Source organism: Octopus bimaculoides, unplaced genomic scaffold (genome assembly GCF_046866305.1).
Source record: "Octopus bimaculoides isolate indiv1 unplaced genomic scaffold, ASM4686630v1 contig154, whole genome shotgun sequence".
Classification (NCBI taxonomy): Eukaryota; Metazoa; Mollusca; class Cephalopoda; order Octopoda; family Octopodidae; genus Octopus; species Octopus bimaculoides.
Genome location: NW_028315404.1, coordinates 1 through 22,793, shown reverse-complemented (window position 1 = coordinate 22,793; position 22,793 = coordinate 1). Strand labels below are relative to the sequence as shown.

The following is a 22,793-nucleotide window of genomic DNA, read 5'->3' as shown; positions in this document are numbered from 1 at the left end:
ATGTATTTATTAATTTATATATATATATTTTTTATTTATTTATTTATATATATATATATATATATATATATATATATATATATATATATATATATTTATTTATATGGTGTGGCTCCTGGCCTTGCCCAGTTGCTCCCAAGATGTCCAGCCGATGCCAGCAGACAAAATGGATGGTAAATGAGGATAGAATTTATCTATTTTGTATTGTTATTTTGTCTTTTTCGGGATTTGTGGTTTTATTGTCTAATCTTTTTTTCTTTTTTTTTTTTTTTTCTTTGTCTTTGCAGCTTTTCCACATAGATGTTGGTATATATAACATTATACATTACATAAATGTGTATGTGCGTGTGTGTGTACAACATGTCCATATACGCATGCATATATACACAGACTGAGAGAAGAAGAAGAGGAGAAAGGGAGTTAGCTGCCTGCTTATATTTGTATTGATGATGTTATTGAAATTACAATAATTATTATTCTTATTAATCTCCCTTCCAACATTCTTGCCTCCTGTTTTCATTTCTTCCTTATTCCTCCTCTTCCTCCCCATCATACCACAACCTCTGACCCCTTGCTGCTTCTCCTTAACCATTTATAGACACGCTCGTGCACATAGACGTCATCTGCCAAATTTCTTTTCTGCTGTGGTGGCGGCAGTGCTGGTGTTGTCCTTTTCTCTCACTATCAGCTTGGTGTAATAATATTTTTCCTTCATAAATGGTAGCTGACCGCACCATACAGTAAGGTTTTAGCAAAGTTGTATTGGAATAATGGGGCTGGGGAGCAGGACATCTTTAAAAATGTGTGTGTGCATGCGTCTTTCTGTAAAAATATATACAAGTTGAGGGGGGGGGCCAAAGGTCATGTGCCAAGATTAAGACTCTAATATCTCTATTGCACATTTCAAAAACAACCCATTTATATTTAATTAGAAAGCAAAACAAATTAGCAAATGTCTGTAGCTTTTATTCTTCGTTGCATTGTTGTGTGAGGAATATCAACTCCCTGTGACAATGTGTGCACGAATTTCTTTGGACTTTTTTTCTTTTTAAAGCCTCTTTCTGACAGAGACATCTCGGTGGTGAGGGGTCCACTTTGCTATGTGTTGGGCACACCGTATTGCATGAACTTCTCGAACAAATTGACCGGCCGTTGTATGTGATGTTGCTTTTTCTCACGATGCTTTTGGTTGGAGATGTCCACAACTGTTCTGTTCTGTTTTGTTGCACCATCGCAACCAGACTGAAAAACAAGTCCAATGTGCTCCGGAATTGTCAAAGACGTGTTTCAGTTTTTCTAAAATGGAGTGAAATAAAATAATAATAATAATGATTTCTTGTTACTCTTATCAAACTCATTGGGCCCCAGGTTAAGCTAAACTCTCCTTATTCTCCCCACCAAAGTGAGGGAGTTTGTGTGTGCTCAATGTTTTCCCATTAGATAGTCTGGTAGGTCTGTTGTCCCTTCATTTAGTTCCTTAGCCATCATAACTGCCCCCGTTTCTCTCTCTCTCTCTCTCTCTCTCTGCCTCTTCAGTATGTATGTGTTGGGGGAGTCTGTAATGTCGTCATGGTTACTGTTTTTTTTTTTTCGTTTGTTTTTTCACCACCACAGCTTTACTATTAACAATATTTCAGTCGCATTTTTAAATCTGATAATTTCAGGGCAGGAAACTCATGATTGTCACCTCATCCCTCCCTCCCTCCTTATTTCTAATATCTTTCTAAATTCTGTTGCTACAACTACTTTGACGACGACGACCACCACCCACAAGTACTGCTACTACTACTACTACTGTCATGTCTCTGAATCGGCAGAGCGTGAGACAAAAGGTGCTTTATGGGTAGGTAAGTCTGTTTCCCTTGCTAGCTTTGAATCTGTCAAAATACAGGATGGGCCCAAAGTCACACATTGAGACCCCCCTCTCCCCCATATTTCAAAAACAGCACTTTATGGTTAATTACAACACAAAACTAATTAGGAAATGTCAACATCCTGATTACAAGGGTTCGAAACATTCACCATTTGCAGATTTTTTTATTGTTTGTTGTACAAGGAACAGAATTTCCTGCAGAGATCTTTGCACAGGTAGGGGAGGGGGCAACCATTGGTATTTGTCCTGCACACTGCATGTTGCATGGACTCTTTGCACTAATCAGGCACAGGCTGTGTGGTAAAGAAGCTTGCTTTCCAACCACATGGTTCCTGGTTCAGTCCCACTGTGTGGCACTTTAAATAAGTGTCCACTAAGCCTTGGGCCAACCAAAGCCTTGCGAGTGGATTTGGTTGACAGAAACTGAAAGAAGCCCGTCGTGTGTATATATATATATATATATATATATATGTGTGTATGTACATGTGAGTGTATCTGTCTGTCCCTGCCACCATTGTTTGATAGCCGATGGTGTGTTTACGTCCCCCGTAACTTAGCAGTTTGGCAAAAGAGATAGAATAAGTACTAGGCTTAGAAAAAATAATTCCTAGAGTCAATTTGTTCGACTGAGAGGCAGTGCTCCAGCATGGCTGCAGTCATGTGACTGAAACAAATAAAACAATAATCGACCAACAGTGTTTCAATGTTACACAAAATAATAATGATGATTAATAGTAGTATAAGATGTTATATTTTCGTGTGTGACTTTTGGCCCACCCTGTACCCAGAAATATGACCACCACCACAAAAAATAATATTTTTTTTTGCTATTGAAGTATCGAATGGGGTAGACAACTCTAGATATGTTTTGCTCTTATTTGACCTCCGTGAATTACAGCTTGTTTTTGCCAGATGGTAAGATGCATCTGTATACACACACACACATGTACATACATGCTGCTGCATACAGACAGAGAGATTTGAGTGCACACGGAATTACATTGTGTGTGCATGGTGCGAGATATATAAATTCTGTGCACACATACTTCATTGCACATGTATATCTCTAGTCTTTAAACATATTTAAAGCTGTGGTCATGCTGGGGCACCACCGTTGCCTGTGCTACACTATTATTTGGAACCTCCTCTGATAGGTGGCATTTGGTCAATGAGAGAGTCTGATCACTGCTGCTCTCACCTGCCGTGAAGTAGTCTCATCTGGAACCCTTGGCAGGAAGAGACCCCGTTTTGTGTGTATATATATAAATCTTGTGTGATCTTAGTTATTGTCTGGTTGCTTGAGGAGGTCAATAACACTGAAACCTATCCAAGGTTGTCCCCCCACTATTGCAATTTATTTTAATTTCTAAACCTTTTTTCTCATTTAATTTACCTTTGTTGGGTTCGTTCTCTTCAAATGAACCTTCATACTTAATTACTTCTTTTCTCGTTATGGATGTAACTTTTAATTGAAATCTCTTGTTTCTCTGTAATAAAAGTCAGTGGTAGTTTTAACTCTGGGGCAGTGTTCCAACCATGGCCATCTCGTCTTAGAGGGGAATATCTAGCATTTTAATGTATTGTTTCTTTATTCAAAGCAATTAGAACGGAAGGGTTGATTGGTCACTATATCTAGCGAGGGAGAGGTTAGTAGTTGTAGTGTGAAGCACAGCAGAAGCTGTTGTAACCATTAACAACTTGGATCGTAGTAACAGCAGTTTGGGTTAGTGGATGTCTAAGTGCACCTTAGTAAGTGGTTGATGGAAGGTGACAGCAGAAGCAACTAGTGGTCAAGGGTCCTTTTTCTTCTTCCTCCCATCCACTCCATGCCAATCACTCCCCCCTTCTATCATGTATACATACCTCTTCCTTCTACCTTCATCATTTCAATTTCAACTCTATTTTGAGAGGAAAAAAAAAAAAAAGTATTGACCCTCCCACTTACAGTGTTTGTCTTTTTTATTTGACTGGTGGGTCCACCTGCTGTGTGGTCCTGATCCCTTTCGTCTTTGGACAAAAGGATTCTAGCTGTAGTGAATTATTTTGACTGTGGCCATGTTGGAGCAAATCAACCCTGGGACTTCTGAAGCCTAGTACTTATTATTCTATTGGTCTCTTGTTAAACTGCTAAGTTATGGGGGACGTAAACACACCAACATTGGTTGTCAAGCGATGGGAAAGTGTCTTCTACTTATAGCCTCAGGCGAATTAAGGCCTGGAGGAAGCCTGTCGTATCTATGTGTATGTTTGTCTCTCCACCATCGCTTGGCAACCAATGTTGGTATGTTTAGCAAAAAGAGACGGTACTAGACTTACAAAGTGTATGTCCTGGGGTCGAATTGGTTTGACTGAGTATGGCTGCAGTCAATTGACTGAAAACAAATAAAAGAATGTCTACATAGTCTTTTTTATCATCGAAAATATGTTTTTCTCGAATAAAAAAAATCAATTAAAGATGTTTTTTGTTGAATAAATAAAATAAAAACCACAAAAATTATGCAAAGAAGAAGAATCGACTGCAACAGGAAGAAGAAAACACGTCTTAATCCAGAAAATCCCATCGTGGGACGCGCGGAAGGTAATAATGTCAAATCGATAATGTTTATAGTATAACCAATAGGTGAGGAGTAGCTAAAAACAAAAAAAACGACGCCATTATAAGGCCCCCCCCCTTTAAAAATTTTTCAGGGTTTTGACACTTTAGCGACATCAAATCTCGAAAATTTTCTGGAGAAAATCTGGGGAATCGATGTCGCTAAAGTGTCAAAATTTTCTAAGTTTTGACACTTTAGCGACATCGATTCCCCAGATTTTCTCCAGAAAATTTTCGTGATGTCGCTAAAGTGTCAAAACCCGGAAAAATTTTTAAAGGGGGGGGGGCCTTATAATGGCGTCGTTTTTTTTGTTTTTTAAACATACTCCTCCCGTATTTTTCGATTTTCTGGTTATCGGAAAGACACCGGGTTTCCTACACATTTTTACACATTTTTTATTATTATTTCCAGGTAATTAAATAATATTTTTAATTACGATAATTAAATAAATATTACATTTTGGAAATGCTTCGCTTAGGGAACAATTGGATCTTGTCGCGTTGGTTTCAAGGGAGGTAACTCTCTGCATGTTCCATTCTGTTTGGTGGTCAAGAGATAAATAAAATAAAACTATATCTACGTTGTGATTTCGAATCCTGGCTTTGTCAGCTTTATTTTTCAAGTTTCTACAACATTTAAGTATGATAATTTAGTGTCTACAATGTCTGTGTATATATTATGAATCGAGTAATGTATGTGTATATATTATGAATCGAGTAATGTATGTGTGTATATTATGAACCTAGTGATCTATGTGTGTGTATATATTATGAATCGAGTAATGTATGTATGTGTATATATTATGAATGTAGTAATGTGTGTGTATATATTATGAATCGAGTAATGTGTGTGTATATATTATGAATCGAGTAATGTGTGTGTATATGTTATGAATGTATGTGTATATATTATGAATCTAGTAAGGTGTGTGTACATATTATGAATCGAGTAACGTGTGTGCATATATTATGAATCGAGTTATGTATGTATATATTATGAATCTAGTAATGTATGTGCTTGTGTGTATATATTATGAATCGAGTAATGTATGTGTATATATTATGAATCGAATAATGTGTGTGTATATATTATGAATCAAGTAATGTGTGTGTGTGTATATATTATGAATCGAGTAATGTATGTGCTTGTGTGTATATATTATGAATCTAGTAATGTGTGTGTGTGTGTGTGTAAATATTATGAATCGAGTAATGTATATGCTTGTGTGTATATATTATAAATCTAGTAGTGAGAGTGTGTGTGTATATATTATGAATCTAGTAGTGTATGTATATTATGAATCTAGTAAGGTGTATGTGTATTATGAATGGAGTAATGTATGTATGTGTATATATTATGAATCGAGTAATGTATGTGCTTGTGTGTATATATTATGAATCTAGTAATGTATGTGTATATATTTGTCAGCTTTATTTTTCAAGGTCAATAAAACAGTATGAAGCGAAAGTGACATATCGATTACAATTCAATCAACAGAAAATTAGCATGCAAGTGGCTCAGTACTCCGCAGACACGTCTTCTTCACGTAATTTACAAAGAAATACAATGTGACAAGGCCGGTCCCTTTGAATTACAGGTGTAAGTGATTTTTGCCAGGTAAGTGGACTGGGGCACGGTGAAATTAATGTTTAAGTGGCTGTGCATTCCACAGACGTGTTCCCTGTGAACGGTTTTCGTCGAACGAATCAAACTTAATAAATTATCGAAAAGAAAATAAAATGTCTGGTCCTGGGGTTGTAAACAAGTGATGGCGGATACAAATACTGACTGAAACCGGTCACAGAAATAAGACAGAGAAAGAAATAAAGACCGTAAGGAGTGGATTTGGTAGGCGGAAACTGAAAGAAGCCCGTTGTATATATGTATGTGTGTGTATATGTTTGTGTGTCTGTTTGTCCCCACCTCCCAACATCGCTTGACAACCGATGCTGGTGTGTTTACGTCAACGTAAATTAGCGGTTTCGGCAAAAGAGACCGATAGAATAAGTACCAGGCTTACAAAGAGTAAGTCCTGCGGTCGATTTGACCGACTATAAAGGCGGTGCTCCAGCTTGGACGCAGTCAAAAGGACTGAAACAAGGAAAAGAGTAATTTTAACGAGTTCCTACCGCCATCTTCACCGCCATTGCTATGACAAACCAACAACAAACACCAGCGCCATCTATCTGTAACGTCTCTATTTTACTCTGGCTTCTCCGAGTTACTTCCCTTTGTTTCTCTGCGATCAGAATCTTTATTTCGCTGGACGAATGTGTTTTAGCTTCTAAGATCCTTCTGGGACCGATTATTAATTAAAAGACGAACATTGAGGGGTCAATGTAATTAACTACCCCCGCCCATGCGTATAATTGAAAGGATTACGAACATTATTATTATTTTTAAAGGCAGAATCGTTAGCACGCCGGAGAAAGTGCTTAACGGTGTTCAGTCCGTCTTTACGTTCTGAGTTCAAATTCCGCCGATGTCGACTGTTCCTTTCAACCTATAAGGGTTAGGGTAATTAAAACGCTAGGGGGTCAACATAATCGACTAGTCCCCTCCCTCAAAATATGTAGGTGTGTTTGTGTGTCTGTGTTTGTCCCCCCACCATCGCTTGACAATCGATGCTGGTGTGTTTACGTCCCCGTAACTTAGTGGTTTCGGCAAAAGAGAATAAGTATTAGGCTTACAAATCTCTCTATCTGCATGCAGCAGCATGTATGTATATGTGTGTGTATACAGATGCATCTTACCATCTGGCAAAAACAAGCTGTAATTCACGGAGGTCAAATAAGAGCAAAACATATCTAGAGTTGTCTACCCCGTTCGATACTTCAATAGCAAAAAAAAATATTATTTTTTGTGGTGGTGGTCATATTTCTGGGTACAGGGTGGGCCAAAAGTCACACACGAAAATATAACATCTTATACTACTATTAATCATCATTATTATTTTGTGTAACATTGAAACACTGTTGGTCGATTATTGTTTTATTTGTTTCAGTCACATGACTGCAGCCATGCTGGAGCACTGCCTCTCAGTCGAACAAATTGACTCTAGGAATTATTTTTTCTAAGCCTAGTACTTATTCTATCTCTTTTGCCAAACTGCTAAGTTACGGGGGACGTAAACACACCATCGGCTATCAAACAATGGTGGCAGGGACAGACAGATACACTCACATGTACATACACACATATATATATATATATATACACACGACGGGCTTCTTTCAGTTTCTGTCAACCAAATCCACTCGCAAGGCTTTGGTTGGCCCGAGGCTTAGTGGACACTTATTTAAAGTGCCACACAGTGGGACTGAACCAGGAACCATGTGGTTGGAAAGCAAGCTTCTTTACCACACAGCCTGTGCCTGATTAGTGCAAAGAGTCCATGCAACATGCAGTGTGCAGGACAAATACCAATGGTTGCCCCCTCCCCTACCTGTGCAAAGATCTCTGCAGGAAATTCTGTTCCTTGTACAACAAACAATAAAAAAATCTGCAAATGGTGAATGTTTCGAACCCTTGTAATCAGGATGTTGACATTTCCTAATTAGTTTTGTGTTGTAATTAACCATAAAGTGCTGTTTTTGAAATATGGGGGAGAGGGGGGTCTCAGTGTGTGACTTTGGGCCCATCCTGTATTTTGACAGATTCAAAGCTAGCAAGGGAAACAGACTTACCTACCCATAAAGCACCTTTTGTCTGACGCTCTGCCGATTCAGAGACATGACAGTAGTAGTAGTAGTAGTAGCAGTACTTGTGGGTGGTGGTGGTGGTCGTCAAAGTAGTTGTAGCAACAGAATTTAGAAAGATATTAGAAATAGGGAGGGAGGGATGAGGTGACAATCATGAGTTTCCTGCCCTGAAATTATCAGATTTAAAAATGCGACTGAAATATTGTTAATAGTAAAGCTGTGGTGGTGAAAAAACAAACGAAAAAAAAAAACAGTAACCATGACGACATTACAGACTCCCCCAACACATACATACTGAAGAGGCAGAGAGAGAGAGAGAGAAACGGGGGCAGTTATGATGGCTAAGGAACTAAATGAAGGGACAACAGACCTACCAGACTATCTAATGGGAAAACATTGAGCACACACAAACTCCCTCACTTTGGTGGGGAGAATAAGGAGAGTTTAGCTTAACCTGGGGCCCAATGAGTTTGATAAGAGTAACAAGAAATCATTATTATTATTATTTTATTTCACTCCATTTTAGAAAAACTGAAACACGTCTTTGACAATTCCGGAGCACATTGGACTTGTTTTTCAGTCTGGTTGCGATGGTGCAACAAAACAGAACAGAACAGTTGTGGACATCTCCAACCAAAAGCATCGTGAGAAAAAGCAACATCGCATACAACGACCGGTCAATTTGTTCGAGAAGTTCATGCAATACGGTGTGCCCAACACATAGCAAAGTGGACCCCTCACCACCGAGATGTCTCTGTCAGAAAGAGGCTTTAAAAAGAAAAAAAGTCCAAAGAAATTTGTGCACACATTGTCACAGGGAGTTGATATTCCTCATGCAACGAAGAATAAAAGCTACAGACATTTGCTAATTTGTTTTGCTTTCTAATTAAATATAAATGGGTTGTTTTTGAAATGTGCAATAGAGATATTAGAGTCTTAATCTTGGCACATGACCTTTGGCCCCCCCAACTTGTATATATTTTTACAGAAAGACGCATGCACACACACATTTTTAAAGATGTCCCGCTCCCCAGCCCCATTATTCCAATACAACTTTGCTAAAACCTTACTGTATGGTGCGGTCAGCTACCATTTATGAAGGAAAAATATTATTACACTAAGCTGATAGTGAGAGAAAAGGACAACACCAGCACTGCCGCCACCACAGCAGAAAAGAAATTTGGCAGATGACGTCTATGTGCACGAGCGTGTCTATAAATGGTTAAGGAGAAGCAGCAAGGGGTCAGAGGTTGTGGTATGATGGGGAGGAAGAGGAGGAATAAGGAAGAAATGAAAACAGGAGGCAAGAATGTTGGAAGGGAGATTAATAAGAATAATAATTATTGTAATTTCAATAACATCATCAGTACAAATATAAGCAGGCAGCTAACTCCCCTTCTCCTCTTCTTCTTCTCTCAGTCTGTGTATATATGCATGCGTATATGGACATGTTGTACACACACACGCACATACACATTTATGTAATGTATACCCCCCCCCCCCCCCCGGCCCATCAGGAATCACTGCAGAGATGCTCAAAATATCTGGCAGTGTTGGCTATAGCCTAGTCACCCGTATTACGAACCAGGTGATACACGAAGGAGTCATACCCAATGACTGGTGTAGCAGCATCATAGTCAACTGCTACAAAGGTAAAGGGGACGCTTTAGATACAAATAATTACAGAGGCATCAAGCTGTTAGATCAGGTTATGAAAGTTACAGAGAGGGTCATAGCCCAACTAATTAGGGAGCGAATCAATTTAGATGAGATGCAGTTTGGGTTCGTGCCAGGTAAAAGCACTACTGATGCCTTATTTCTAGTGAGACAGTTGCAAGAGAAATACCTAGCCAAGGATAAACCTCTGTACCTGGCTTTCGTTGACATGGAGAAAGCCTTTGACAGGGTCCCCCGATCCCTTATCTGGTGGTCAATGAGGAAACTTGGGATAGAAGAATGGCTAGTGAGAGCTGTGCGAGCCATGTACAGAGAGGCGGCCAGTAAGGTGAGGGTTGGAAATGAGTACAGCAATGAATTCCGGGTAGAGGTAGGGGTCCACCAAGGTTCCGTCCTCAGCCCCCTATTATTTACCATAGTCCTCCAGGCAATCACAGAGGAGTTCAAGACAGGTTGCCCCTGGGAGCTCCTCTATGCTGATGACCTTGCCCTAATTGCGGAGTCACTATCAGAACTAGAGGAGAAGTTTCAGGTGTGGAAGCAAGGTCTAGAATTGAAGGGCCTTAGAGTCAACCTAGCTAAAACCAAAATCCTAATAAGTAGGAAGGTAGATAAAACACAAACCCCTTCAGGTAGATGGCCCTGCTCAGTATGTAGAAAAGGAGTAGGTAGTAACTCTATAAGATGTACCCGGTGCAAGCTATGGACACATAAGAGGTGCAGCAACATCAAAGGCAGGTTAACTAGCAAGTTAGTTTTTGTTTGTGGCAGATGTTCAGGTGCAATAAAGACTGCAAACAAACAGGAAACAACTTCTATCTCATTCCAGGGTGAAAAACTAGAGGTAGTCGATAGCTTCCGCTATCTGGGCGACCAAGTTAGTAGTGGGGGTGGGTGCGCTGAAAGTGTAGCTGCTAGAATAAGAATAGCCTGGGCAAAGTTTAGAGAGCTCTTACCCCTGCTGGCGACAAAGGGACTCTCACTCAGAGTAAAAGGCAGACTGTATGACGCATGCGTACGAACAACCATGCTACATGGCAGTGAAACATGGGCTGTAACTGCTGAGGACATACGTAAGCTCGCAAGGAATGAAGCCAGTATGCTCCGTTGGATGTGTAATGTCAATGTGAATACCCGTCAGAGTGTAAGTATCTTGAGAGAAAAGCTGAACATTAGAAGCATCAGTTGTGGCGTGCAAGAGAGACGATTGCGCTGGTATGGACATGTGGTGAGAATGGAGGAGGATAGCTGCGTGAAAAAGTGCCACACCCTAACAGTTGAGGGAACCCGTGGAAGAGGTAGGCCCAGGAAGACCTGGGCTGAGGTGGTGAGGCAAGACCTTCGTACATTGGGCCTCACCGAGGCGATGACTACGGACCGAGACCTTTGGAAATGGGCTGTGCGTGAGAAGACCCGGCAAGCCAAGTAAGATCGTTGCCAGTGCCCCTGGACTGGTTCTTGTGCGGGTGGCACATGAGATGCACCATTTTGAGCGTGGCCGTTGCCAGTACCGCCTGACTGGCTCCTGTAGGATTTTCGAGCGAGATCGTTGCCAGTGCCCCTGGACTGGCTTGTGCGGGTGGCACATAAAAGACACCATTTCGAGCGTGGCCGTTTTCGTGCGGGTGACACGTAAAAGCACCCACTACACTCTCTGAGTGGTTGGCGTTAGGAAGGGCATCCAGCTGTAGAAACTCTGCCAAATCAGACTGGAGCCTGGTGTTGCCATCCGGTTTCACCAGTCCTCAGTCAAATCGTCCAACCCATGCTAGCATGGAAAGCGGACGTTAAACGATGATGATGATGATGATGATGATACCAACATCTATGTGGAAAAGCTGCAAAGACAAAGAAAAAAAAAAAAAAGAAAAAAAGATTAGACAATAAAACCACAAATCCCGAAAAAGACAAAATAACAATACAAAATAGATAAATTCTATCCTCATTTACCATCCATTTTGTCTGCTGGCATCGGCTGGACATCTTGGGAGCAACTGGGCAAGGCCAGGAGCCACACCATATAAATAAATATATATATATATATATAAATAAATAAATAAATAAAAATATAGATAAATAAAAAATATATATATATAAATTAATAAATACATAAATAAATAAATGAATAAATATATAAGTAAATAAATAAATAGTGTTCAGGATGCTTTTTACATTACCACCATGGAACCGGGCAAGGCCAGGAGCCACATTATTCTGGATACAAGGAAATGATCCAGAATTACAAACTGATCATCCACTAATATGTGCAACTCTATATTAAAACTTTCTTGTGTACCCAACCCAGTATTAGCCAATATACATCATTCCCAGTGGTGCATTTATTTCGAGATGCTCTGTGTTGAATAACTCAGTTATCATTCAGCCAGTTTTAGGAACAGAACGTGACTAAGGTATGGTGGGAGATTTTAATTGAGAACTTCTAAAAACAACACAACATTTGTAGTTGGAGCCAGAGCCAGTTTCAGCCGGGTTGGTAACGAAAATTCAATCTTATAATAATTCTGCTTCTTCCTCCGTTACTCAGCCCATTCGTGAGGCTGTCATGTGATTGGCTGAAGTCGGGGAGGCTGCGAGTGAAACGTGGAATTCTTTTTAACTCAGTCTTATTCCTTAGTTATTTCGTCTGACTGTAATGCCTTCTTCATGTGATTGGTTGAAGGGAAAAGTGAAGAACAAGAGAGAAAAAGAGGGGAAGCGTGAGAGAGAAGTTTATAAAATTGTGAATAAAGCATCATCATTTAATTCTGCTTCCCATGGACGGTTTGACTGAGGACTGGCAAGCTAAGAGGCTGCACCACGCTCAAATTGATTTGGCAAGGTTTCTACAGCTGGATGCCCTTCCAAATGCCAACCGCTTTACAGCAGGTGTGTGAAATGGGCTAAAAAGCATCATACAACGTGGAAGACAATTGGAGATTTCTGCGGGACAACCTGTTGAAAGCCACCGACCAGATTTGTGGGTGGTGTAAGGTCCCCTCCCAACCCAGAGTAACGTGGTGGTGGAACAAGGAGGTAGACAGGGCTATTAGACAAAAGAAACATGCTTGGAAGGACTGGAAGAACGGTGGTAGCAGGGAATTGTACCAATGTGCCAGAAGGGAGGCTAGGCGACAGGTTTATTTAGCCAGAGGGGAAGCAGATAAGGAAAGATTTGCCAATGTTCTGCGCCGTGAGGACCAAAGACTCGAGGTATTTCGTGTTGCAAGACAGTGTAGGAGAGAGAATAGTGATGTTGTAGGAGAGAAATGTGTTCGCATGGATGATGGTACGCTTGCACTAAATGAGGCTGCAAAGAAAGAGGTCTGGAGATGCCACTACGATAGATTGCTTAATAAAGAGAATGAATGGGAGAAAGAGAGCCTGCCGTATGTCGACCCAATAGAGGGACCAGCTATCTGAGTTGATAGTACCAGGGTAGATAAAGCAATTAAGAGTATGAAGACCGGGAAAGCCCCCGGCCCATCAGGAATCACTGCAGAGATGCTCAAAATATCTGGCAGTGTTGGCTATAGCCTAGTCACCCGTATTACGAACCAGGTGATACACGAAGGAGTCATACCCAATGACTGGTGTAGCAGCATCATAGTCAACTGCTACAAAGGTAAAGGGGACGCTTTAGAAACAAATAATTACAGAGGCATCAAGCTGTTAGATCAGGTTATGAAAGTTACAGAGAGGGTCATAGCCCAACTAATTAGGGAGCGAATCAATTAAATGAGATGCAGTTTGGGTTCGTGCCAGGTAAAAGCACTACTGATGCCTTATTTCTAGTGAGACAGTTGCAGGAGAAATACCTAGCTAAGGATAAACCTCTGTACCTGGCTTTCGTTGACATGGAGAAAGCCTTTGACAGGGTCCCCCGATCCCTTATCTGGTGGTCAATGAGGAAACTTGGGATAGAAGAATGGTTAGTGAGAGCTGTGCGAGCCATGTACAGAGATGCTGCCAGTAAGGTGAGGGTTGGAAATGAGTACAGCAATGAATTCCGGGTAGAGGTAGGGGTCCACCAAGGTTCCGTCCTCAGCCCCCTATTATTTACCATAGTCCTCCAGGCAATCACAGAGGAGTTCAAGACAGGTTGCCCCTGGGAGCTCCTCTATGCTGATGACCTTGCCCTAATTGCGGAGTCACTATCAGAACTAGAGGAGAAGTTTCAGGTGTGGAAGCAAGGTCTAGAATTGAAGGGCCTAATAAGTAGGAAGGTAGATAAAACACAAACCCCTTCAGGTAGATGGCCCTGCTCAGTATGTAGAAAAGGAGTAGGTAGTAACTCTATAAGATGTACCCGGTGCAAGCTATGGACACATAAGAGGTGCAGCAACATCAAAGGCAGGTTAACTAGCAAGTTAGTTTTTGTTTGTGGCAGATGTTCAGGTGCAATAAAGACTGCAAACAAACAGGAAACAACTTCTATCTCATTCCAGGGTGAAAAACTAGAGGTAGTCGATAGCTTCCGCTATCTGGGCGACCAAGTTAGTAGTGGGGGTGGGTGCGCTGAAAGTGTAGCTACTAGAATAAGAATAGCCTGGGCAAAGTTTAGAGAGCTCTTACCCCTGCTGGCGACAAAGGGACTCTCACTCAGAGTAAAAGGCAGACTGTATGACGCATGCGTACGAACAACCATGCTACATGGCAGTGAAACATGGGCTGTAACTGCTGAGGACATACGTAAGCTCGCAAGGAATGAAGCCAGTATGCTCCGTTGGATGTGTAATGTCAATGTGAATACCCGTCAGAGTGTAAGTATCTTGAGAGAAAAGCTGAACATTGGAAGCATCAGTTGTGGCGTGCAAGAGAGACGATTGCGCTGGTATGGACATGTGGTGAGAATGGAGGAGGATAGCTGCGTGAAAAAGTGCCACACCCTAACAGTTGAGGGAACCCGTGGAAGAGGTAGGCCCAGGAAGACCTGGGTTGAGGTGGTGAGGCAAGACCTTCGTACATTGGGCCTCACCGAGGCGATGACTACGGACCGAGACCTTTGGAAATGTGCTGTGCGTGAGAAGACCCGGCAAGCCAAGTAAGATCGTTGCCAGTGCCCCTGGACTGGTTCTTGTGCGGGTGGCACATGAGATGCACCATTTTGAGCGTGGCCGTTGCCAGTACCGCCTGACTGGCTCCTGTAGGATTTTCGAGCGAGATCGTTGCCAGTGCCCCTGGACTGGCTTGTGCGGGTGGCACATAAAAGACACCATTTCGAGCGTGGCCGTTTTCGTGCGGGTGACACGTAAAAGCACCCACTACACTCTCTGAGTGGTTGGCGTTAGGAAGGGCATCCAGCTGTAGAAACTCTGCCAAATCAGGCTGGAGCCTGGTGTTGCCATCCGGTTTCACCAGTCCTCAGTCAAATCGTCCAACCCATGCTAGCATGGAAAGCAGACGTTAAACGATGATGATGATGATGATGATGATATATATATATATATATATATATATATATATATATATATATATACATACATACATACATGTGTGAGCATGTATTGTACATGCCAGTAATCTAAAAATGTATTCCAACAGACAAGGTAACTCTCATGGAAGTAGGCAACCGAAATATAATGCTTTCAAAAACTAAACCTTTTCCAGGTGTCTTTGGACAAACTTAATCTTCTTGAGACGAAGAGACTCTTAAGGAACTGAGAGAGATGAACACGAATTTGAGACTTTTGATTAGCAACACTGATGAACTCACTCGCTCCACACAAGAGGAAAAGAAGAGAAAGAACAATCCCTGCAACAGCTCAATCAACATTTGTCCAAATTATGCACCACTCTTCATTCTTTACCACATAATAATTGCTTAAATGAAAATCCACCTAAAGATGATACACAAGATAGAAGCCCATCCCCCTCCACTATCAATTAAAAACCGCATTATACACATATAGAATGAAAAACTTAAAGCCAGAAAGGTTACTTTCTGGAACATCATGAAAAACAAGCACAAGGCAGAAATTTATGAACACTGGTTAAATTCTGCCTCATAAACTCCAAATTAAACGTATTCCAAACGAACAGGACCAACAAAGACAATTATGGGAGAAACTAACACTTGGAAAACATGAAGACAGAAATAGAACTGCTTAAGCTTAGAGCGCTGAGCAATGAAGAAAAATTGAAGAACATAGATGAGGAAATCTACAACGAATTAAAGAAACATTGAGATGGTCAACGCTTGGAAAGTGTCTTTAAACTGTGGCAAACAACTTGTGAAGCTGAAGAAACAAACTCGCTACAAGGCTGGCAAAGACAAAGCAATTTGTTTATTAACTACGAAACACAGTTCATCGTAGAAAAGGCATCGGATAAGCCCTTGCTGAAGGAAGATAAAGCAAAAACATACACAGAAATGAACCCAAGCTTATCGAACACAAACCAGAGACGGACAAGGGGAGGCAACTCCACCGACCTTACATCCCCAAATAACTTAGAAACAACAATCAGGAATTCAGCCGACAACAGAGAATCTGGACGGAATCTTCTTGGCATCCTACAAAGAAATCAAAGGTTCCATGGAAACGTCGAGACGAAGCAAAACTTTTGCGAACCAATCCACCCCCCATCATCTCACAATAAATGGAAGAATTTACCTTCGAGACTTGGTTACTTCGATCAGAGAGGGTGGGTCGATTCTGGATTGTCGAATGCTTTTCATAGACTTCGTTTAAATATATCTTGCTAGACATCAATCCGTCCCTTGTCACATTCAATCAGTAAAGCTAGCTGCGTGTCTTTAGCCGCAGGTATACGTACGAAATGTATGGGGTTTTTTTTCTCATGTTCCTTTCTTTCCTTTACTTGTTTCATTCATTAGACTGCACCCATGCTGGAGCAGCGCCTTAAAGTTTTTTTTATATAATATATACTAGCCTCCCTCTTTCACACGATGCTACACACAGCATATATGTTTGTATATATATATATATACACCAGCTGCCTTAACTCGTACAAGTCAGTGGATCAGTGGGTATAAGCAGGTGTGTGAAATGGGCTAAAAAGCTTGGTTCATCTGTCACATGGGTCCTCTCGCAACATTTATACTGTCCACTTAGGATACACCGACCTAACCTCTGGCCAGAACCTAACGCCAATTTCCCTGAACTCTTGCGGGGTCACCATGTCTGTCCCAAGCGAAAGCCCGAAAGCAAAAGTCATACGCACTAGTTGTCCTTCTGCTCACATGTCTGTCTTACTTGCAAGGCCCCTTGACCGTTCATACGTCATCACTTACCTTATACTTCCAGCCTATCCCACCATCTTTGTCATATATTATGTGTAGTAAGAGGCTTGCTTCCGAACCACATGGTTCTGGGTTCAGTCTCACTGCGTGCCACCTTGAGCAAGTGTCTTCTGCTATAGTCTCAAGCCGACCAAAGCCTTGTGAGTGGTTTTGGTGGATGGAAACTGAAAGAAGCCCATCGAATATATATGTGTGTGTGTCTCCTCATGTCTGTGTGTCTGTCTCCCATCACTGCTTGATAACTGGTGTTGGTGTTTATGCTCCTATAACCTAGCAGTTCAGCAAAGCAGACCAAAATAAGTGCTGGATTCGATTCATTCGACTAAAACAGAATTTTTCAAGGCCATCACTTAGGGGCCGGTGTCGGTTTTTTGACATCCCTATAATGTAGTGGTTTTGTAAAAGGAGATTTATAAAAAAAAGAAAGAAACACCTCCTGTGTTCATAATGTCTACATACATACACACTCACACAAACATGTATATGGGCATACACACACAAACATATATGTGCATGTACGTACTCATATGTATACACATATCCACACTCCAAACACTATTATGACAACTTACTGATTGTCCTATCTATATACATATATAAATAATGCTATATTTACCTAATATTGAGGTTTCATTCTTTTGTTGTCACTTTATTATTATCATTGTATATATATATATATATATATATATATATATATATATATATATATATATATATATATATATATATATAGGATCTTTTTTAAAACGGGGGCCACATTTTTCATTAATGTTTTACGTAGTGTTTTTGGTACCGAAAGACTTTCAAACTTCGTATACTTATCTATTTTATGTTGTAGAACAGAAAAATATTTTTGTATTCGAATTTATTTCATGTAAAAAATTGTCTTATTTCGATAATTTCAGCCAATCACTGACATCCATTCAGCAGATATACATTAAGTGCCGACTACATAAACAAACGATTCTTCGTTTTATTTGCTTTTTTCGTTTTAAATTGGGAAAGCACTTTACTGTGTGGGAAAGCACTTTACGGTGTGGGAAAGCACTTTACGGTGTGGGAAAGCGCACCGTGTGGGAAAGTGCCTCACCGTGTGGGGAAGTGCCTCACCGTGTGGGGAAGTGCCTCACCGTGTGGGGAAGTGCCTCACCGTGTGGGGAAGTGCCTCACCGTAGGGCGAAGTGCCTCACCGTAGGGCGAAGTGCCTCACCGTCGGGCGAAGTGCCTCACCGTCGGGCGAAGTGCCTCACCGTCGGGCGAAGTGCCTCACCGTCGGGCGAAGTGCCTCACCGTCGGGCGAAGTGCCTCACCGTCGGGCGAAGTGCTTCACCGTAGGGCGAAGTGCTTCACCGTAGGGCGAAGTGCTTCACCGTAGGGCGAAGTGCTTCACCGTAGGGCGAAGTGCTTCACCGTAGGGCGAAGTGCTTCACCGTAGGGCGAAGTGCTTCACCGTAGGGCGAAGTGCTTCACCGTAGGGCGAAGTGCTTCACCCTAGGGCGAAGTGCTTCACCGTAGGGCGAAGTGCTTCACCCTAGGGCGAAGTGCTTCACCGTAGGGCGAAGTGCTTCACCGTAGGGCGAAGTGCTTCACCGTAGGGCGAAGTGCTTCACCGTAGGGCGAAGTGCTTCACCGTAGGGCGAAGTGCTTCACCGTAGGGCGAAGTGCTTCACCGTAGGGCGAAGTGCTTCACCGTAGGGCGAAGTGCTTCACCGTAGGGCGAAGTGCTTCACCGTAGGGGGAAGTGCTTCATCGTAGGGGAAAATGCTTCACCGTAGGGCGAAGTGCTTCACCGTATGGGCGAAGTGCTTCACCGTATGGGAAAGTGCTTCACCGTATGGGAAAGTGCTTCACCGTATGGGAAAGTGCTTCACCGTAGGGGAAAGTGCTTCACCGTAGGGCGAAGTGCTTCACCGTAGGGCGAAGTGCTTCACCGTAGGGCGAAGTGCTTCACCGTAGGGCGAAGTGCTTCACCGTAGGGGGAAGTGCTTCACCGTAGGGGAAAGTGCTTCACCGTAGGGCGAAGTGCTTCACCGTACGGGCGAAGTGCTTCACCGTATGGGCGAAGTGCTTCACCGTATGGGCGAAGTGCTTCAATGTATGGGAAAGTGCTTCACCGTATGGGAAAGTGCTTCACCGTATGGGAAAGTGCTTCACCGTAGGGGAAAGTGCTTCACCGTAGGGCAAAGTGTTTCACCGTAGGGCAAAGTGCTTCACCGTATGGCAAAGTGCTTCACCGTATGGCAAAGTGCTTCACCGTATGGCAAAGTGCTTCACCGTATGGGAAAGTGCTTCACCGTATGGGAAAGTGCTTCACCGTATGGGAAAGTGCTTCACCGTATGGGAAAGTGCTTCACCGTATGGGAAAGTGCTTCACCGTAGGGCAAAGTGCTTCACCGTATGGGAAAGTGCTTCACCGTAGGGCAAAGTGCTTCACCGTATGGGAAAGTGCTTCACCGTATGGGAAAGTGCTTCACCGTATGGGAAAGTGCTTCACCGTATGGGAAAGTGCTTCACCGTATGGGAAAGTGCTTCACCGTATGGGAAAGTGCTTCACCGTATGGCAAAGTGCTTCACCGCGCGGCAAAGTGCTTCACCGCGCGGCAAAGTGCTTCACCGCGCGGCAAAGTGCTTCACCGCGCGGCAAAGTGCTTCACCGCGCGGCAAAGTGCTTCACCGCGCGGCAAAGTGCTCCACCGCGCGGCAAAGTGCTTCACCGCGCGGCAAAGTGCTTCACCGCGCGGCAAAGTGCTTCACCGCGCGGCAAAGTGCTTCACCGCGCGGCAAAGTGCTTCACCGCGCGGCAAAGTGCTTCACCGCGCGGCAAAGTGCTTCACCGCGCGGCAAAGTGCTTCACCGCGCGGCAAAGTGCTTCACCGCGCGGCAAAGTGCTTCACCGCGCGGCAAAGTGCTTCACCGCGCGGCAAAGTGCTTCACCGCGCGGCAAAGTGCTTCACCGCGCGGCAAAGTGCTTCACCGCGCGGCAAAGTGCTTCACCGCGCGGCAAAGTGCTTCACCGCGCGGCAAAGTGCTTCACCGCGCGGCAAAGTGCTTCACCGCGCGGCAAAGTGCTTCACCGCGCGGCAAAGTGCTTCACCGCGCGGCAAAGTGCTTCACCGCGCGGCAAAGTGCTTCACCGCGCGGCAAAGTGCTTCACCGCGCGGCAAAGTGCTTCACCGCGCGGCAAAGTGCTTCACCGCGCGGCAAAGTGCTTCACCGCAGGGCAAAGTGCTTCACCGCAGGGCAAAGTGCTTCACCGCATGGGAAAGTGCTTCACCGCAGGGCAAAGTGCTTCACCGCATGGGAGAGTGCTTCACCGCAGGGCAGAGTGCTTCACCGCAGGGCAGAGTGCTTCACCGCAGGGCAGAGTGCTTCACCGCAGGGCAGAGTGCTTCACCGCAGGGCAGAGTGCTTCACCGCAGGGCAGAGTGCTTCACCGCAGGGCAGAGTGCTTCACCGCAGGGCAGAGTGCTTCACCGCAGGGCAGAGTGCTTCACCGCAGGGCAGAGTGCTTCACCGCAGGGCAGAGTGCTTCACCGCAGGGCAGAGAGCTTCACCGCAGGGCAGAGTGCTTCACCGCAGGGCAGAGTGCTTCACCGCAGGGCAGAGTGCTTCACCGCAGGGCAGAGTGCTTCACCGCAGGGCAGAGTGCTTCACCGCAGGGCAGAGTGCTTCACCGCAGGGCAGAGTGCTTCACCGCAGGGCAGAGTGCTTCACCGCAGGGCAGAGTGCTTCACCGCATGGCAGAGTGCTTCACCGCATGGCAGAGTGCTTCACCGCATGGGAAAGTGCTTCACCGCATGGGAAAGTGCTTCACCGTAGGGCAAAGTGCTTCACCGTAGGGCAAAGTGCTTCACCGTAGGGCAAAGTGCTTCACCGTAGGGCAAAGTGCTTCACCGTGCGGAAAAGTGCTTCACCGTGCGGAAAAGTGCTTCACCGTAGGGAAAAGTGCTTCACCGCGCGGCAAAGTGCTTCACCGCGCGGCAAAGTGCTTCACCGCGCGGCAAAGTGCTTCACCGCGCGGCAAAGTGCTTCACCGCGCGGCAAAGTGCTTCACCGCGCGGCAAAGTGCTTCACCGCGCGGCAAAGTGCTTCACCGCGCGGCAAAGTGCTTCACCGCGCGGCAAAGTGCTTCACCGCGCGGCAAAGTGCTTCACCGCGCGGCAAAGTGCTTCACCGCGCGGCAAAGTGCTTCACCGCGCGGCAAAGTGCTTCACCGCGCGGCAAAGTGCTTCACCGCGCGGCAAAGTGCTTCACCGCGCGGCAAAGTGCTTCACCGCGCGGCAAAGTGCTTCACCGCGCGGCAAAGTGCTTCACCGCGCGGCAAAGTGCTTCACCGCGCGGCAAAGTGCTTCACCGCGCGGCAAAGTGCTTCACCGCGCGGCAAAGTGCTTCACCGCAGGGCAAAGTGCTTCACCGCAGGGCAAAGTGCTTCACCGCATGGGAAAGTGCTTCACCGCAGGGCAAAGTGCTTCACCGCATGGGAGAGTGCTTCACCGCAGGGCAGAGTGCTTCACCGCAGGGCAGAGTGCTTCACCGCAGGGCAGAGTGCTTCACCGCAGGGCAGAGTGCTTCACCGCAGGGCAGAGTGCTTCACCGCAGGGCAGAGTGCTTCACCGTATGGGAAAGTGCTTCACCGTATGGGAAAGTGCTTCACCGTATGGCAAAGTGCTTCACCGTATGGGAAAGTGCTTCACCGTATGGGAAAGTGCTTCACCGTATGGCAAAGTGCTTCACCGTATGGGAAAGTGCTTCACCGTATGGGAAAGTGCTTCACCGTATGGTAAATTGCTTCACCGTATGGGAAAGTGCTTCACCGTATGGGAAAGTGCTTCACCGTATGGGAAAGTGCTTCACCGTATGGGAAAGTGCTTCACCGTATGGGAAAGTGCTTCACCGTATGGTAAATTGCTTCACCGTATGGGAAAGTGCTTCACCGTATGGGAAAGTGCTTCACCGTATGGGAAAGTGCTTCACCGTATGGGAAAGTGCTTCACCGTATGGGAAAGTGCTTCACCGTATGGGAAAGTGCTTCACCGTAGGGCAAAGTGCTTCACCGTATGGGAAAGTGCTTCACCGTATGGGAAAGTGCTTCACCGTATGGGAAAGTGCTTCACCGTATGGGAAAGTGCTTCACCGTATGGGAAAGTGCTTCACCGTATGGGAAAGTGCTTCACCGTATGGGAAAGTGCTTCACCGTATGGGAAAGTGCTTCACCGTATGGGAAAGTGCTTCACCGTATGGGAAAGTGCTTCACCGTATGGGAAAGTGCTTCACCGTATGGGAAAGTGCTTCACCGTATGGGAAAGTGCTTCACCGTATGGGAAAGTGCTTCACCGTATGGCAAAGTGCTTCACCGTATGGGAAAGTGCTTCACCGTATGGGAAAGTGCTTCACCGTATGGCAAAGTGCTTCACCGTATGGGAAAGTGCTTCACCGTATGGGAAAGTGCTTCACCGTATGGCAAAGTGCTTCACCGTATGGGAAAGTGCTTCACCGTATGGGAAAGTGCTTCACCGTATGGTAAATTGCTTCACCGTATGGTAAATTGCTTCACCGTATGGGAAAGTGCTTCACCGTATGGGAAAGTGCTTCACCGTATGGGAAAGTGCTTCACCGTATGGGAAAGTGCTTCACCGTATGGGAAAGTGCTTCACCGTAGGGCAAAGTGCTTCACCGTAGGGCAAAGT

General features: G+C 44.3%; 2 long non-coding RNA genes across 26 annotated transcripts; one reads left to right on the top strand and one right to left on the bottom strand.

Moving 5' to 3' along the window:
- Positions 1-950: 950 nt before the first annotated feature.
- LOC149129106 (uncharacterized) lies at positions 951-16,563 on the bottom strand. 25 transcript variants are annotated; one of them, XR_016240451.1, is made up of 5 exons: positions 16,457-16,563; positions 11,669-11,683; positions 6,597-8,335; positions 4,924-5,093; positions 951-4,245 (listed from the first exon to the last, which is right to left on the bottom strand). It is a non-coding gene; the product is annotated as an uncharacterized LOC149129106 (long non-coding RNA). The 25 variants fall into 25 exon arrangements; XR_016240460.1 differs by lacking the exons at positions 11,669-11,683; positions 16,457-16,563 and having other exon boundaries at positions 951-1,296; positions 3,267-3,360; positions 3,819-4,245; positions 6,597-8,697; XR_016240463.1 differs by lacking the exons at positions 11,669-11,683; positions 16,457-16,563 and having other exon boundaries at positions 951-1,296; positions 3,267-3,360; positions 4,190-4,245; positions 6,597-8,697.
- On the top strand, positions 5,585-9,037 carry LOC149129107 (uncharacterized). Its single transcript, XR_016240470.1, has 2 exons — positions 5,585-6,084; positions 8,695-9,037. It is a non-coding gene; the product is annotated as an uncharacterized LOC149129107 (long non-coding RNA).
- Positions 16,564-22,793: the final 6,230 nt, after the last annotated feature.